The sequence below is a fragment of the Hyla sarda genome, chromosome 10, assembly GCF_029499605.1.
Source record: "Hyla sarda isolate aHylSar1 chromosome 10, aHylSar1.hap1, whole genome shotgun sequence".
In the NCBI taxonomy this organism is placed as follows: Eukaryota; Metazoa; Chordata; class Amphibia; order Anura; family Hylidae; genus Hyla; species Hyla sarda.
In genome coordinates this window covers 67,201,670-67,218,711 of record NC_079198.1, presented here as the reverse complement: position 1 = coordinate 67,218,711, position 17,042 = coordinate 67,201,670, and the positions used below count along the sequence as shown (strand labels likewise).

The 17,042-nt window shown below is 47.0% G+C and overlaps 1 protein-coding gene across 5 annotated transcripts in view; it reads right to left on the bottom strand.

Moving 5' to 3' along the window:
- The window catches only part of LOC130293923 (galactoside alpha-(1,2)-fucosyltransferase 2-like), a 338,139-nt gene extending 332,370 nt beyond the window's left edge, over nt 1-5,769 (bottom strand). For 2 of the 5 annotated variants that reach the window (XM_056543206.1, XM_056543213.1), the window contains exon 1: nt 5,645-5,711. The gene's annotated coding sequence lies outside the window, so the exon portion shown is untranslated. Of the gene's footprint in view, nt 1-5,644 lie in introns of all 5 variants that reach the window. The other 3 variants (XM_056543215.1, XM_056543212.1, XM_056543208.1) reach the window with 3 other exon arrangements.
- Nucleotides 5,770-17,042: the final 11,273 nt, after the last annotated feature.

The window sequence follows — 17,042 nt, the reverse complement described above, 5'->3', positions numbered from 1 at the left end:
CACTGCTTCCTATGCTCCCCACATACTGCCACCTATACCCCCATATATTGCTAACTTTACTCCCCATATACAGAAAGCCCCCGGAAAGTACAGAATGGGAGAGGAGGGGGCACATGACAGGGTGTAGGTAGCAGATTTAGGGGATTAGCAAGTTGAGCTAGTCTGGGGGGATGAGGGGTTAAGGTGGGTGGAGCTAGACAGGCAAGGGACTAGGGGTTGCAGGAACAGGAAGGGGAGGAGTCATTCCGGGGAGAGAAGCCGTGTCCCGCCCGCCCTTTGAGCTGGTACTGATGGTTGGGAGGGTTTGTTTTCATAAGTAGACTGAGTTTTGTTCTGTCACGGCGGCATGAGCTGGAGGGGGATTTGCAGGCATGCTGGAAGGATGGTGGAGGCCCTGGTCATAATGGCCAGGGGGAGCTGGGTTGGGAGCCAGCTAATCATGGGGGTCCCTAGCGGAAGGGACAAAGTCAGTCTCCGAAGGTAGTGCCCTTGGGTAAGGTGATGGGCGACCAAGGGCAAAGTAGGAGAGAGTGCTTGGACGAGAAGCTGCCTTCAGGTCCCCTTCCAGAATCGCGAGGGTTATATATTTTTGGATGGGAGGTTATGTTAACCCTGGATCAAGTGTTGGAAATCATGTTATTTATTTGTTATTTATTTGGTTATTTAATTTGTTGTTTATTAAAAGAGTAAAATGGTATATAATTGTTATTTTGTTAATAAAACGGTTGGTCCGCTGTGGCCTTTGCACCATATGAAGAGTCTGTGGTTATTGATTCATACATGCAGACCCATATATAATGTCTTAGTCAATGAATTTTCTTCTCTTTTTCTGTTCAATGTTGTCCATTTTAATTGTCTTCTGGCGTACATTAGGTGCACCCAAAATTCAAGGAGATAACCTGGCTGAAATTTTGCGTTGTGAAAAATTTCAGCCAGGTTATCTCCTTGAATTTTGGGTGCACCTAATGTACGCCAGAAGACAATTAACAAGGACAACATTGAACAGAAAAAGAGAAGAAAATTCCTCCTGACTAAGACATTATATATGGGTCTGCATGTATGAACTTGGGGGGGGGGGGGATTAAGTACCACTTAGCAAACAACAGTCATAACCTGAAACAATTTTATAATATTTATGTATACACCATATACACTATTCACTAGATATTATACATTTCTGACTACTGTACCAGACTGGCTAGGTTACACATTTTCTTACCACTAGGCAATACTGGCTAAAAACAAATTACTGAAAATATTGTTGCTATTGACTGAATAACAAGACTATCTATGTTACATTTCTCTCATCACTAGACAATCCTGACTAGGAATATTTTTTGGCACTATTAAGGCACTAAAGGGAGTTTGGCACAAAATTAAGAAGGTATATGAAGGCTTAGCAAGTTGACAGTATTATACTGGGCACAAAAGCGTAGTGGTTTTTACATGACTAAGTGTCAGGCACATAATCTTGAACTGTGGCAGAACTTGTAAAACATAGGGTTAAGCAGTCCTGGTGCATTGCGCTAAATGTCCTACACAGGCTCGATAGTGGTATACAAACTGGAACAGGCTCAGAAGCCAAAAACTGGAACAAACTGTTGGTAGGCTTTATTGTGGCCTACATCATTTTTTTTGGGGGGGGGGATGAATTTTGGTAGCGAGGAGACTGAGGATTCAACCCATGATAGTGTCCTCTCTTGCTAGGGTGAGCCAGGTGTCTTGGCGCTCTGGCTTGCGCACCAGCCGGGGCTTTGATGGTGTGAACCCAGGACACTCTGGACAGATGTGATCCAGATATTTAGGGACTGACAGTCACAACCACTTGGACTGAAGCAGCACCCGCCAGTGGGGCTACTGGGGTTGCTTAGGATGTTGGTGCTTGCTCATTCTGCCAAACCTTGGCAACAGAAAGCCGCGGCACAGTGGTGGGCAGCCGCAACTTTTCATGTGGTGCAGTATAGATAGGAGCAGCCATGGCCAACTCCGGTGACTTGGATGTCGGGGCTCCTTCCCATGCAGTGGCAGGAGGTTCCCCTCCATGTACCTCATCAATTCTGGCTCATTGCTGAACACTCACCATGGCAGCTTGTGCAATTTTGGTCTGGGCTGGGGCTCTGGCTTTGGGCATGTGGACACCCTTTCAGGGCTGGAGTAAGAGGACTGGGTTGAGACTCCAGCTTCTGACGGAGTACTCACACTTGAGTCGTCAGTCTGGATTTCTGCCCATGATTCCCACGATCTGTAGTGCAGAGAGAGCCACTCACTAGGCTGGCCCTTGAGAGTCAAGGCTAGAGCCGCAAACACTTCTGCAGCAGCCGCCATAACTTGCTGGGCATTCGCTGCCATCTTAGTACACTATCTTGCAGCGCTCTCCGCCATCTTCTCTCTCCACAGCTCAGGAGGTGTGTCTGGTAGGTGAGGTTCTGCAGTCTCTTTTGTAGCAGACTCTGCCAAAATGGCCACCGACAGGAAGTACAGAATCGGTGCAGCCTCTTCAACCATCCACTGTGCAACAGGGGGGGCGGTCCTTTGGGTTCCACTTTGTTCTTTGCACAGAATCTTGGTTCCCAAACCTGGAGGCAGGGCTTTATGTTTAACGGGTTTCTTCGTGCACTTTGGGCAGACTGGGTTAACCCCATCTGGGGCAGAATAGACTTTGTGGTGTGCCATGAGTTCTCCATGCTGCTTGCACATGCTTATAGCAACAAATAACACAGTCTCTGGTCATGGCTTTTGCAGACAATAAGACTGACAATACACTTTTCTTCTCTCCCTCCATTTCCACAGCGCCTCTTGCAATAAACACTTGTAAGCACAAGTCCCATACAGTAAAAATGGCACATAAACTGTCGCACTTTGCATCAAAGAGACAGTTCAGACCAAGGGGTTTTACTTTGAATAAGGCACACACCGAAATCCTGTTCATGCACGGCAAGTTTCTGTGGTGACACGGGGATGCAAGATATACTTGTCAAATCGTGACACTAGGGCACCGTTAACCTACACGGTCTGAGGTGGAGACAGTTTCTCCTGGGCCCGGTGCAGGGCAATAAACACAACAATGCCAGGTTAGGCATAACTGTGTTTTTACCGAGGCAGGAGCAGATGGTACAATTCTCGCAGTACAGAGCAGAGTAGAAGGGATGCAGTGTAACCTTTGGGAGCCCCGTGGCCTTGCTGGGACTTATGGTGCTTTTAACCCACTTGAATTGACTTGCTATTAAATGTGACTTACTTAAGACTTAAGGATATCCGAAGCTGACTAGGGTTTACCTAAGATGCAATTTACTGACACTGCCAGGATATGAACTCACCAACTCCTGCGTGGGGAACAATATCAGAATGGCGGGGTTGATTTGATAAGAGATTTTCTTTAGGTTTCCTTTGGAATCGCCTCACAATTCTTCCGACTCCTTTCCACACTGCAGCTCACATTAAGCTCTGCACATAGCACTCATCTGTAAGCTGAACTGAAACTAAACAGCTCCTCCTACACTATATACAGGGCAATTTGGGGGTTCCCATTGGGCAATCAGGGTCACATAGGTACTCTGCATCCTATCTTCTTCCAGATCACTCTATCAGAAATGTGCACACAACTGTAGAGTGAGCTTTTGCGGCTCCAGTTTCTACAGCAGTTGTCAATAGATGACAATGTATTGTACCTGAGCTAAATAAAGATCCACAGACAGGAAACTAGGCATCTTCCCGTGCAAAGAAGTGCTGCATGTATTTTGATCTTTCCTGGAGATTATTGCATAAAAAAAAAAAAAAAAAAAAAAAAAAAACATTTTAAAATAGTTCAAATTTCTAATCTCTGCAGAGGAAGGGAGTAAAACTGGTTGCCCCATTTTGACAACTTCTGTCCAAATTCCTTTTCAAAGAGAAACTGTCATGAGATTTTCCAATATATAACGCGTGGCAACGTGGAGCGGTGACGTGGGCTGTACCTGGGCTGTCAATCACGCTGAGAAGATGTGGTTTACAGCCAGAGAAAATCGGACTAGGTGAGTATAGCTACCTGCCCAGGGAACTACTTACGGGGCTGGCAGGGGACACTATCTTCATATCCTCACCATCCCTGTGGGCAGAAACTGAAGATTACCCAGTATCAGCCAAAGAAAAGGCAAAGAATGGCTCCTACTCTGGAGGATTCATTGTGACCACTTATTGGCAGGTAGCCAATTTAATGGAATTGGTACCATGATGGTGATATCAACTGATTGTTACGGGTCTATCATTGACTATTATTATGAAAACTCTCAATGATATAAATCATTCATTAGAAAAAGTATATAAGAAAACTTGGAATTCTCTCTATAAAAACATGTAAGGATTTTCGGGAACTCCGCTCCTAGACATCTTATCCCCTATCCAAAGGATAGGGGATAAGATGTCTGATCATGGGGGATCGCTGCTGGACCCCCCTCACATGATATTTGGGGTGGCAACCCAGTCATCCAGTGCACGGAGGGAACTCTTCTCCATGCCAGATGATGAGCAGCCACAGCTCATGTCTATGGGAGGAGGCATGGTGGCTTTGTACTAGGCGTCACACTCCCTCCCATAGAACACAGAAATTTGAAGCTTCCATGTTCCAAATGTCGCAGAGCCAGCCCGGAGATCGCAGGGGTTCCAAGTGGCCAAACCCACCACGATCAGGCATCTTATCCCCCATCATTTGGATAGGGGATAGGGAATGTGTACAGGATATGTGTACAGGATAGGGAATAAGTGACATAACGAGGGGGGGGGGGGGTCCCAGCAGTTGGACCTACTGTGATCAGACACTTATTTCCTATCTTGTTGATAGGGGATAAGTGTCAGAAAAGTTCAGTTCCCTGGAGTACCCCATTAAACTACAATTACTAGATTTGTATTGTACCAGGCAGTATGTTACTAAAATAATCCCAAGCATTATTAACAATGATATTCACTTAACAACATACAGTTACATGCAAAAATAATAACTATACAGCTGGATTCACATATACTTTTACCCAAAACCAGGAGGGAGTCCAAATCACAGATAAAGAAACAAAATCTTTCTATGTCTTTCTCTGTGTTTGTGCCACTCCTGGTTTAACCCTATACTAGGGTCTCACTAAAAACAACCTTTATTATTATACAAGAAAACAAAAATGTGTAAAGAAAATAATAATAAAAATCTGCGTTTTAAAATTATCAAAGAACTCTTCTTATTGGCTGGCTATTTTACATGTATAAAATAGCCCGCTAATAAGAAGAGTTCTGATCATTTTAAAACACAGTTTTTCATTATTATTTTCTTTACACATTTATAATTTAATGTATAATAATAAAAGTTGTTTTTAGCGAGACCCTAGTACAGGGTTTTAGTCCCCAAGGGGCATGTGCCCTCCAAATGGTGTTGGTATGATTCATTGATTGCCCTGGGACTCACAAGGGATGAGTGAGTTTTGATTCCACTCCTGGTTTTGGCTAAAAATACTGACCAAAACACTGTGTGTAAACCCAGCCCAAGAATTGATTCGGTTCCAAATTTCTTGGAGCAAAACAGTTGTCAAAACATAGAATATTCTCAATTCAATCTAAATTTGACAAAACTAATTTGAGTATAAATCTGTAAGAAAATGCAAAGTAATTATTTTTATTTACATACCTTTGATTTGTTCATGCAGTGTTTGCTGAAGGGGTTAAAGCTGGTCTCTGAGCAAATCCTGAGCCTGTCAACTGGACACAGAGCACATCACAGTCAGGGTGCTGTAGAAAGAAGCTTGTATGTGAGGTTTTTACGGTAATTGTTGAGCTGTACTGCCCATCCCTTCTGAATGGAGCAGCAAACAGCGGGTATATGAGGCTGGCACTAACGTGCAGGAATCAGCTGTAAAGTGAAGTAATGACTCTGCGGTTTTAAAAGGCCATGTTCATATTATACTGCAGCCAATGCACTCGGACAAAACTACTTCAGACCTGCTCTGTGCTTTTTTGGTTTTGCAAATACATTAGTTTTTAATCGGCAGCCTAAAGCCGAGTAAATAAGCTAGTATATACATTACTTATCCTGTATATATGTCATTACCTACCCTGTGATCTCAATCCGCTATAACATTAAAACAAGCTAAGGGAAATACCATTGATTATCTCATTACAATAGTATCTTTCAAGGTGCTGAATATATTAGGCAACAAGTGAACAGTCTGTGGCGAAGCCACGGGGTGTGAAGTGAGGTGTAAGGGGCAGGCGTTGTAGCCCAGGGGCAGGTGTTGTCAACCCCTTCATGTTCGTGACGCCAGGATGTAGTTTTAACTGAGAACCACCCGAACGGTAGCCCAGCTAGTTCTAGTTTAGGCAGGGCAACTAATAGTCCAAGGCCAGGTTAGGGTTAATGGTAGTTTTACTGAGGAAGGCAGATGGTACAGTCTTTACAGCTAGGCCAGGGTCCCAGAGAGATGACCAGTAACACAGGGGACCTCACAGCTTGCTGGGACTTGCAGTGACTTTGACAGACTTTAGCACAGCCACGCTGACTATAATAGACTGAAGATAGTGACAGCAGACAGATGACTTGACTTACTGACTTGTGACTGTAATTTAGGCTTGAAGCCTCCAGATGTGCTAAACACTGGCTCTTAAACATCTAAACTGGACTTAACCTCAGCAGAAAGTGTTGTGGAAGAGAGAAAAGAGGTAGATTGCAGCTCCTCCCTTCCTTATAAAGGGGGGCTGTGCACGGAGCCCATAGGCTAGCTGCAGGTCATCTGGTCACCTGGTGGTCTCTGGGTAACAAAACATGTGACTTTAACGTGTGACAACCATCATCATGTGACTAAGAACCATGTGACCATATCAAAGGTCCTTTACACTCAATGTACAACTAATTACATTATGGGGAAACACTGCAGGATGTACAGGGATTCAAGCTGATAGGCCTGTAGGATGATATCCTGTACTGGGACATCACAAGTCAGTTCTTGAAGGTGATGTATTGGAAGAAGGTAAAATGGTCAAGTATAATGTCCTCAGAGACTTTGTCAAGGGCCAAACTGTGTTGGCTAGATGACATCTCCGAAACTGCAGGAGTGTTTCCAGTAGACAGTGGTTTGTACCTATCAAAAGTGGTACAAGGACTTACAGTAGTGGAACTTGCAACAGCCTAACGCCATGTTCACAATTTCTGAGTGGAATCCTGTCAAAAAATTTAGCTTAGATATTCTATTGCAGCAGATTCCTATTGCTTTTAAAGCAGCTGTGGAGTGGACAGCATGGGAGTGGAGGGGAACATGACAGGGGGAGGAAGGACAGCGGACAGGTAGGGGTTAACAGGAAGAGGGTGGCTGGGTTAAGGGGAGGGCTTACTTTACAGGTGGGGGTCATTGCAGCGCTGCCTGGGAAAGTTGCTGAATGTGCGCCCAGAGCTGCAGGGATGTCATCTGGCCTGGAGGAGCTTTTACGGCAGGTCCGGGAGTAGGCACTGGCTTGGGGACCCGGCTGGCTGGAGGCTCAGCTGTTCGGGGGCCCCCCGTGGTTGCTGGGCCCCCATGGTGAATTGCGGGCCACACAGTCCAGTGTGCGGCGGTCCCGGAACGGCTGAGCCCAGAGGTAGTTCCGCGCTCGCGCCGCCACCATGGGAGCCCTGTACGGGACCCTCCGGCCTCCTCCTCCCGCTCTGTGCCAAGGTCAAGCGGTGGGGAGGATGGGAGAAATCCAGCAGGGCGGCAGCGAGTGGCGGTATCGGCGAGAGGAGGGGAGACTGCAGTTGGCAGTGGCAGAAGCCGGGAGAGAGCTGCACAGGCGGCCTGGGTCAATGTGGATGCCAGTGGAGCTCGGCGGTCGAACAGAAGGAGGAGTGTGTCGTCTGCGGCCCGTCTGGCCATAAGTTGGGCGGCCTCAGGACAGAGGGCCTCCACAGTTTCCAGAGCCACATCCCCCAGCCAGGGGGCGGGGCGGCGGCCTCCAGGAGATTCCATTGGCGAGAGACTGGGAGGACGATGAGGGGGGCATGGTCGAGGCCCCGCCCCCTGTGCTGCTGCAGTGGAATCGGGCTCGGAGCTGTCTGGAGCCAAGGATGAGGAGGGGAGCACACCTTTGTTCCAGGAGGAGGAAGAGGAGACTGCTGCTGTTCCCTGGAGGTCCTTGCCTGGCCAACGGCCTGCTGTTCGCAGTGTGGTGAACCCGCCGGCTGCGCTTGCGGGCCGTGGGGCTGCGTGCACAGATCCTCGCTGAAGGTTTCTGCTGATCAAGATCGTCTGGGATCTGCTGGAGATGCAGCCTCCTGCGCCGACGCGCTTTGGTGAGGGGTCGCGGGTGGGTGTTTGTTGGAGGGTTTGCAGACTTTAATGCGGGATGTGAGGATTTTGTTAGAGGGGAGGGGGTCGCAGGCAGAGTCCCCCGTGGCGGCGTGGTCAGGTGCGGGCGCTGGGGACGTTGAAGCGGGGCCATCCAGTGGGTCTGCTGGGCATGTGGGGGCTCTAGGAGGGAGTGTTTCTGGAATGGGGGCACCTTTGGCAGTTCCAGTGGTACCTTCAGGGGCGGTGCAGGTGGCGGTGCCTGCTGCCTCGGTTAAGAGCGGGGAGGAGGTGCGATTGGCGGATGCAGCCCAGGGCAAGGTTTATGTATGCTTTGAGGGCCAGTTGGGCTCCTATTTGAAACCGGAGGTTTGGGAGCGCATTTGGAAAGGAGAATATGTGGAGATTTTTTCCTTGCTCCCCTTGGAAAAATTCAACTTGGGCCGGGTTAAGCCAGATGAGTCAAAACAGGAGGAAGAGGAGGAGAGGCGGCAATATCGCCTTATTCCTCATACTTTTACGAATTGGTTGCAGGCTTTTGCTATTCTAGCGAGCGTGATAGGGGAGAAGGCCTGAGCACTGTTCTGGCCTCTTCTGTTATTTGGACTCTATCGGGGAGGCGTATAGGGTTTATGGGGTACGGCCTGGCTCAGATACGATGAGCAATTTCGTCAGCAGAAGGCGGTTAGAGCATCTTTGCAGTGGGACCACAAGGACATTAGCCTGTGGATGCGCCTGATGGCAGCACCAAAAGGGAGCGGGGCTCCACAGTCCTTTTGGGACGGCGCCAGCGGTTTCAGACCTGGACGGCGGGGTTGGGAATAAGGTTGTTGCTGGCATTACAATGAGGGTCAGTGCAAGTTTGGGGAGTCCTGTCACTTCAGGCATGAGTGCTCCGGTTGTGGGGGGGGGGGGTCATAGCTTGTCTAGATGTTTCAAGAAGGGCAAGGGGCGAGTGGGTGGTGATGCCAACCAGAAGAGGGGCAACGCCAGTGATGGTGGGAAGGATGCTTCCTTACCTCACCCAGTACCCCGATAGGCAGATGGCACGGCTATTGCGGGCGGGTTTCAAGGAAGGGTTCCACATTCTGTGTTCCTCAGAGCGTCCGGAAAGGGAAGTGCGTAATTTGGTTTCGGCACTCCGTTATCCGGAGGCGGTGGTGGAGAAATTGTTGAAGAAGGTCGGGTTGGGCAGGATGGCCGGCCCGTTTCGAGACCTCCCAGTTATTGATTTGCATTTGTCCCCTTTGGGTTTGGTTCTGAAGAAGGAGGCGAATACATTTTGCCTTATACACCACCTTTTTGCACCCAGAGGGGGCATCGGTAAATGACGGCATTGATCCGGCGTTTCTATGCGCCGTTTCTTACACGTCTTTTGATAAGGCTTTGGTTTGGGTTCGGAGGTAAGGGGCTGGAGCGCTGCTGGCAAAAACTGGCATTGAGGTGGCGTTCCGGCTCCTGCCGGTCCATCCGGATAGTTTTCATTTGTTGGGGTGCTGCTAAGAAGGGGAGTTTTTTGTGGACATGTGCCTTCCGATGGGTTGCTCCATCTCTTGTGCATACTTTAAGTTTTTTGCTACGTTTCTGGAATGGGTTGTGTGTTCGGAGTCGCAGGTGGCGTCGGTTTTGCACTATTTGGACAACTTCTTGTTCGGTGGTCCGAAGGGTTCTGCGGTTTGCGCCATTTTGTTGCAAACCATGGAGAGGGTGGCGGCCCGCTTTGGCGCCCGATAAAATGGAGGGGCCTGCCAAAGAGTTGAAATTCCTGGGCATCGTGATTGACAAGGTTGCTATGGAATGGCGGCTTCCGGAGGATAAGTTGGCGGAATTGCGGACGGTGGTGGGGTCGGCGTCTAGGCCATGGAAGATTCAACTGTGCGACCTGCAGATGCTGTTGGGTCACCTTAATTAATTTTGCTTGCTGTATTATGCCGATGGGCAGTGTTTTTTGTCGCAGGTTGGTGGCGGCCACCGCTGGGGCTCGGCGGCCTCAACATTTTGTGCGCCTCACGGCGGAGCTGCGGGCCAATTTGTTGATGCGGCAAGAATTTTTGGGTGTGTATAATGGGAGGTCGATGTTGATGGACACCAGGTATCCAATTGGGACATCGAGTTGTTCACCGACACGTCGGGCAGTCAAGGGTTTGGGACTTACTTTCAGGGTCAGTGGTGCGTGGGTGAGTGGCCGGAGTTGTGGAGGGTGGCGGGCCGGACTCGTAATTTGGCACTCTTGGAGCTGTTTCCCATTGTGGTGGCGGCAGAGATATGGGGCGATTGCCTTCGCAATCGAAAGGTGTGTTTTCATTGTGACAATTTGGGCGTCGTGAAGGCGGTTAATGCGCAGATGGCAGACATCTTGGCATGTGCCCGGGGTTCTGAATGAAATTGCTGACTCTCTTTCTCGTTTCCAGTGGGAGCAGTTTCGGAGGCTGGCGCTGGAGGCAGAGGTTCGGGGCATTCCTCTGGTGCAGTGGTCAGTGAGTAAGTCAACTTGGACGAGTTATGGTGGATGTTGAAGAGAATGAGAAGCCCTATTGTTAGAAGTTGGTGGGGAGCGGGGGCCCGGGGATTGGGAGGTGTTGGTTTTGTGGGGCGATTGTTTGGGGACAGAGTGACTCCATCCGGACTGGGGCGATCGCCTTTTGGTTTAAATGGGTTCTCCAGTGTTTAGACATCTTATCCCCTATCCAAAGGATAGGGGATAAGATGCCTGATCGCGGGAGTCCTGCCGCGGGACGTCACGCTCCGCCCCCCAATGCAAGCCCCCTCCCGTAGGCTTGCATTGAGGGGCGGAGCATGATGTCACACAGAGGCGGAGGCGTGACGTCACAGGCCGCCGACCCGGTGATCGACAGTAATCAGATCCGGAGCGAACACGCTCCGGGGACTGATTAAAAACGGGGTGCCGCGTGCAAGATCACGGGGGTCCCCAGCGGCGGGACTCCCGTGATCAGGCATCTTATCCCTTATCCCTTGGATAGGGGATAAGATGTCTAAGCACTGGAGAACCCCTTTAAGGTTGGGGGTTTGGTGGAAGTCACCAAGGCATTTTTGGCAGCGAAGGGCTTTAGAAGAGGGATGGTGGTTCGGGATTCTAGGCGCCCGGTGTCCTTCACCCTTCTAGTAGAGCTGGGAGAGGAGTTATTGCTGGTATGTTTTTCGGGGTTTGAAGTGGCGTTGTTTAGGTTGGCCTTTGCTTTGGCTTTTTTCGGGGCCTTTCGGGTTTTGGAATTGGTCGCCCCTAGTAAGAAAGTGGCGGGGGGTTTATTGGTGTTGGATATGGGGTTGGTGGGGCAGATGTTGGATTGTCGCGTGCGACAATCAAAGACGGATCAGTTGGGTCGGGTTTCGTTGTATGGTTAGCTGCAGTGCAGGGGTCCATCACGTGTCCGGTGGAGTGTTTTTGGGCTTTCATGGTGCTTCACCCGACAGGGGCCAGGTCTTTATTGGCTCATGAGAATGAGGAATTTTTGTCACGTTATCAGTTCACACAGGTTTTTCGCTGCTGTTTGGAGGCGCAAGGGAAGCCATCTCAGGAGTTTAGCTCTCACTCGTTTAGGATTAGGGCGGCGACGGAGGTGGCTAGATGGGGTTTGGGGCCTGAGGCAATTTGGAGGATAGGATGGTGGGAATCAGAGCGCTTTAGATTGTATGTTCAGCCTCAGTTGCTATGAAGGAGTTGATTGCGGCTTACTGTGTGCTGGTGTGGTGAGTAGTTTTTGTTTATTTTTCTGTTTGTGCATTTCAGGGCCAGCTCAATGTCTTGTGTGGATCGTGGGACATTCATACGTCAGGACGGGCACCGTGAGGGCGGCCATTCGCCCGAATGGATGTCAGCTGGGACTTGATAAGGAGGTGGCCCGTGTTAGGTGGTTGGGAAAAGGGGGCTTGCTGTGGGAGGGTTTGTTGCCGTTTGTTCAATCATATGTGGTGTTGGATAGGGCTCCTGATGTCCTGGTGTTGCATGTTAGGGGCAATTACCTGGGGGAGCGCACGTCCAGGGCGTTAATGCGTGATATTAAATTGGACCTGTTGAGGTTGTGGGCCTCATTCCCTGGGATCCTGATCATATGGTCTGATATCGTGGTTCAGGGCAGTAATCGGGCCCGGGCTTAGGTCAATAGCGAAGTTGGTAGGTTTTTTGCCAGGAATGGGGGTCAGACACAGGGATCTGGAAGTGCCTTTGTGGGATTCCATGATGTCCGATGGCATTCATCTGAACGCCTTTGGGACGGACTTGTGGGCGCTCGCCCTTCAGGAAGCTGTGGAGAGAGTGGTGGAGTTGTGGGTGGCTGGCTGCGAGTAAGGTGTCAGGGGCTGGAAGGGGACTTGGAGGCATTTGGAGAGACCGGAGAAGAGGATTAAAAATTAGTATGGTGGGGCTGGGGCGGTACCCAGCCGGTGGTGGAAATTCCCTGGGGGAGCGGTCCCAAAGGGGGAATGGTCTCCGAACGAGGTGCCCTTGGGTCAGGTGAGGCACAGCCAAGGGTAAAGTAGTAGACTGAAGATACCGATGCCTTCAGGTCCCCCTCCTGCTGGGACAGGGTTTAAGGTTGTTATTTGCACTGTTGATAATGTTATGGGTAATGTTTACCTGATTATTTAATAAAGTTATTTATATTTGTTAAAATAAGTTATTTAATAAAAGTGGGCTGCTGTGGCCTTTTTCTACCATACATATCATGCCAACACTCGCTATTTGCAAAATGTCTGCTTGTGTTTTCCAGGCAGACATTCTGGCAATTTTCTGCTGCGTGAACGTGGCTTAAAAGGGGTATTCCGGCTTTATACATCTTACCCCTTATGCAAAGGATAGGGGACAAGATGTATGATCGCATGAATCCTGCCGTTGGGGACCCCGCACGCAGGGGCATGGTGTGACGTCACTTGGAGGCGTGGCTGTGACATCACTTCCCCGTCTCTGAGGCAACGCCCAGCACAGAATGCCGGGGGCTGCACCGAGGTCGCGGGGGTCCCCAACTTATAACTCTATCCTTTTGACAGGATACAAGATGTATAAAGCCGGAATACCCCTTTAAGGCTTATTGATACACATCAGGAGCAAAGGCTAGCCTGTCGGGCCCATTCCCATAGAAGAGCTACTGTAGCATAAATGCTTGAAAAAGTTAAAAGGAGTAATCCTGTATCATTGTCAGTATAAGGGAGGAGCTTTAGATCACGAGGGGTCCGACCGCTGGGCAATCTCCCTCCCGATGCCCAGTTAATCACTGCACGAGGTTGTGGCCAACACACACCATCCAAGCATCTCTATGGGAGAGCCGGAGATACACTTCATTCATGCAGAGAGCATGGGCAATGGGCAGAAGATTGCCCAGAGGTTGCACCCCCAGCGATCTGACACTTATCCCCTATCCTGTAGATAGGGAATATGTTTTTTGATACTGTATAACTCTTTTAATGTTGTCTACAATAGGAAAGTGTCATAACACACAGGAGGAAATTTATCAGCATTTCTTACGTTGATCTTGATCAAAAGTGTACTGTTATCTGTGCCAGACTTGAAATCTATACCAGCTAGGGGTTAGAATACATTTCAGGAATACTTTATGCCAGTTTCTGATATAAGTTAAAGTAAATTTGCTCATGTGGGTGGCCTTGTGCTAAAGCACCTAGTCTCCTAAATTCATCAACGCTGCAAAATAAGCTTAAATTAAAAGGGACAGTGACCAAATCTCTCTGCTCTTTAGCTGTATTCAAATAACTGTATATAATTGGAAATTCAAAAGGATTTCAGAAAACTTTTCAAGTTTCACCCAATCCTAGCATCATAATTCTCATTTCTGTGCTCTGTAAGTGGTCACAGCCTTATTAACAAAAAGGTTAATGGGTCACAAAGTACATTGGGGTTAGTTTCAATTAAAAGGGGTGCCAGAAAGTTAACTTGATAACGACCATGGACGTCTATGCTGATTCTTGTAGCTGGGGGCCGGCGTTAATAGCCGACATGCGGCGATCGCAAAGTTGACAGCGGCGTCTAAAATGTGCCTGTATCCAGTCCCTGGTGGTCCAGTGGGGTGGATCGTCCCCCCCCCCCCCCCCGCGCAACGTGATCGCGCGGGGGGGGGGGGGGGGTTGGGTATCAACTACTGAGGTAGCCTGAGGACTTACCTATCCTGGTGTGGCGGCTCCGAGGCTCTGAATGATACAGCCTTTATCAATCGAGCGCAGAGCACACAGATTATTGTGGTTTTATGAAACCACAATGATCTGTATGAGGAATCTAAGGATTCCTCCTAAAAGTCCCCAAAGGGGACAAAAAGTGTAAAAAAAAAAGTTTAAAAACACACACATTAACCCCTTCCTTATTAAAAGTTTAAATCACCCCCCCTTTTCCCAAATTCCATATTAAAAATATGTAACCATAATAATAATACACATGTGGTATCGCCGCGTGCGTAAATGTCCGAACTATAAAAATATATCAATAATTAAACCGCACTGTCAATGGCGTACACACAAAAAAATTCCAAAGTCCAAAATAGTGTATTTTTGGTCACTTTTCATACCATGAAAAAAGGAATAAAAAGCGATCAAGAAGTCCGATCAAAATAAAAATGATCACGGCGCAAAAAATTAGCCCTCAAACCACCCTGTACGCGGAAAAATAAAAAGTTATAGGGGTCAGAAGAGGACAAGTTTAAATGTATAAATTTTCGTGCATGTAGTTATGATTTTTTCCAGGAGTACGACGAAATGAAACCTATATAAGTAGGGTATCATTTGAATCGTATGGACCTACATAATAAAGATAAAGTGTCATTTTTTTCCGAAAAATGTACAGCGTAGAAACAGAAGCCCCCAAAATTTACAAAATTGTTTTTTCTTCAATTTTGTTGCACAATGATTTTTTTTCCGTTTCGCCGTAAATTTTTGTGTAAAATGACTGATGTCATTACAAAGTAGAATTGGTGGCGCAAAAAATAAGCCATCATATGGATTTTTAGGTGCAAAATTGAAAGGGTTATGATTTTTAAAAGATAAGGAGGAAAAAACTAAAGTGTAAAAACAGAAAAATGCTTGGTCCTTAAGGGGTTAAACAGATTTGTAAATTACAGTGGTCCCTCAAGTTACAATATTAATTGGTTCCAAGACAACCATTGTATGTTGAAACCATTGTATGTCGAGACCATAACTTTATGAAAACCTGGTAATTAGTATTGAAATCACCAAAATGTCATCCACAAATAGGAAAAAGTGAGGATTAAAGAAAAATAAGTAGATAACTAATACAGATAAAGCAAATGCTTATATATACAAGTAAGAAAGGTCTGCTGGGAGCTGTAAATCACTGTCTATGTAGAGGACAGGAGCTTCTTCAGGGTCCTGTACAGAACACGCAATGTTCTAAAAAAGTTACATGGAGCCGCCCTCACCCTGGTACAGGTAAAGAGTAGTACAGAACATGTAGTACTTCCCTGTACTGTAGGGAGTGCTACCAGACAGGAATTCAGTGCATGCGCTTCAGTAATACAGGGGTTTTACTAGTGAATGTCCATTCTGATTAGTCAGCCATTGACAGATCTGGCCTGTCCATAGCATTGTATGTTGAGTCTGGTTTCAAGTTACAATGGTCCAGAAAAGACCATTGTATGTTGAAACTATTGTATGTTGAGGCCATTGTAAGTTGAGGGATCACTTTACTTCTATTAAAAAATCTTAATCCTTTTAGTACTTTTTAGCAGCTGTATGCTACAGAGTAAATTCTTTACTTTTTGAATTTCTTTTTTGTGTTGTCCACAGTGCTCTCTGCTGACACTCTTTTTTATTATAAAAGTACAAAACTTATACAAAAACACAAAACAAGCTTAACCAGCTATAACAAAAATTAGAAATACACTGGTACCAAAAGACAAAAACAAAACCCTGCCTAACTGGCCAGCCCAGCTTTACAAAAACTTAAATATGGCAACCCACCTAATCGAACCAAACAACACACTCACATGCATACTAAAAATGTACATAAAAATAGCACAACTTGGCTTATCAAAATATGAAAATAAAATTTAGCACTACCTGGCTACAACTCAAAACCATCCATACTAGGGAAACAAAATGAGAAAACAAACAGAAAATATAACAAGCACACCACTACAAAAAAGCACAACTTGGCTTAGCAAATATAAACATAAACATAAAATTTAGCACTACCTGGCTACAAAAAAATAAAAATAAAAAAACACTAGACCAAATAAACTGAAATAAACCAAATAAACCTCGTAACAACATAATAACTGGTCCGACTGCCATAACTACTTTAATGCTATAATATAGAAAACAATATATAAACAATACACATACAAAATCACATGAACATAATAATATAGTATTTAACTAAAAATAAATATATACACGACAGAAAACCTACAAAACAATAGAAAACCCTACCAAAATCCCTACACTAAAACTGTACACTCTCCCACACCACCCCTCCTGCACATGGGTCAGAGTCCATACCGTTCGAACACAAAGTCCTGTCACTATCTGACCCATGTCAGGTCTCCAAAAGAAAAGCAAAACACCACCACCCACAAATACAACCTCCCCACCTAGCACTCCTCCCAACCAACTTACACACAAACTTATACATACTAACATATACACACTGAACCAAAACCCCCTTAGGCCCAAGTTTGGTCGCCTGTAAGCCCTTCTTACCATATCAGCTTAAAACAAAACAAAAAGCTAGCGTGCACATGCATTAGCCCACCACCAGGAAGAAGGATGGCAGACTTGATACATCAAAATAATTTT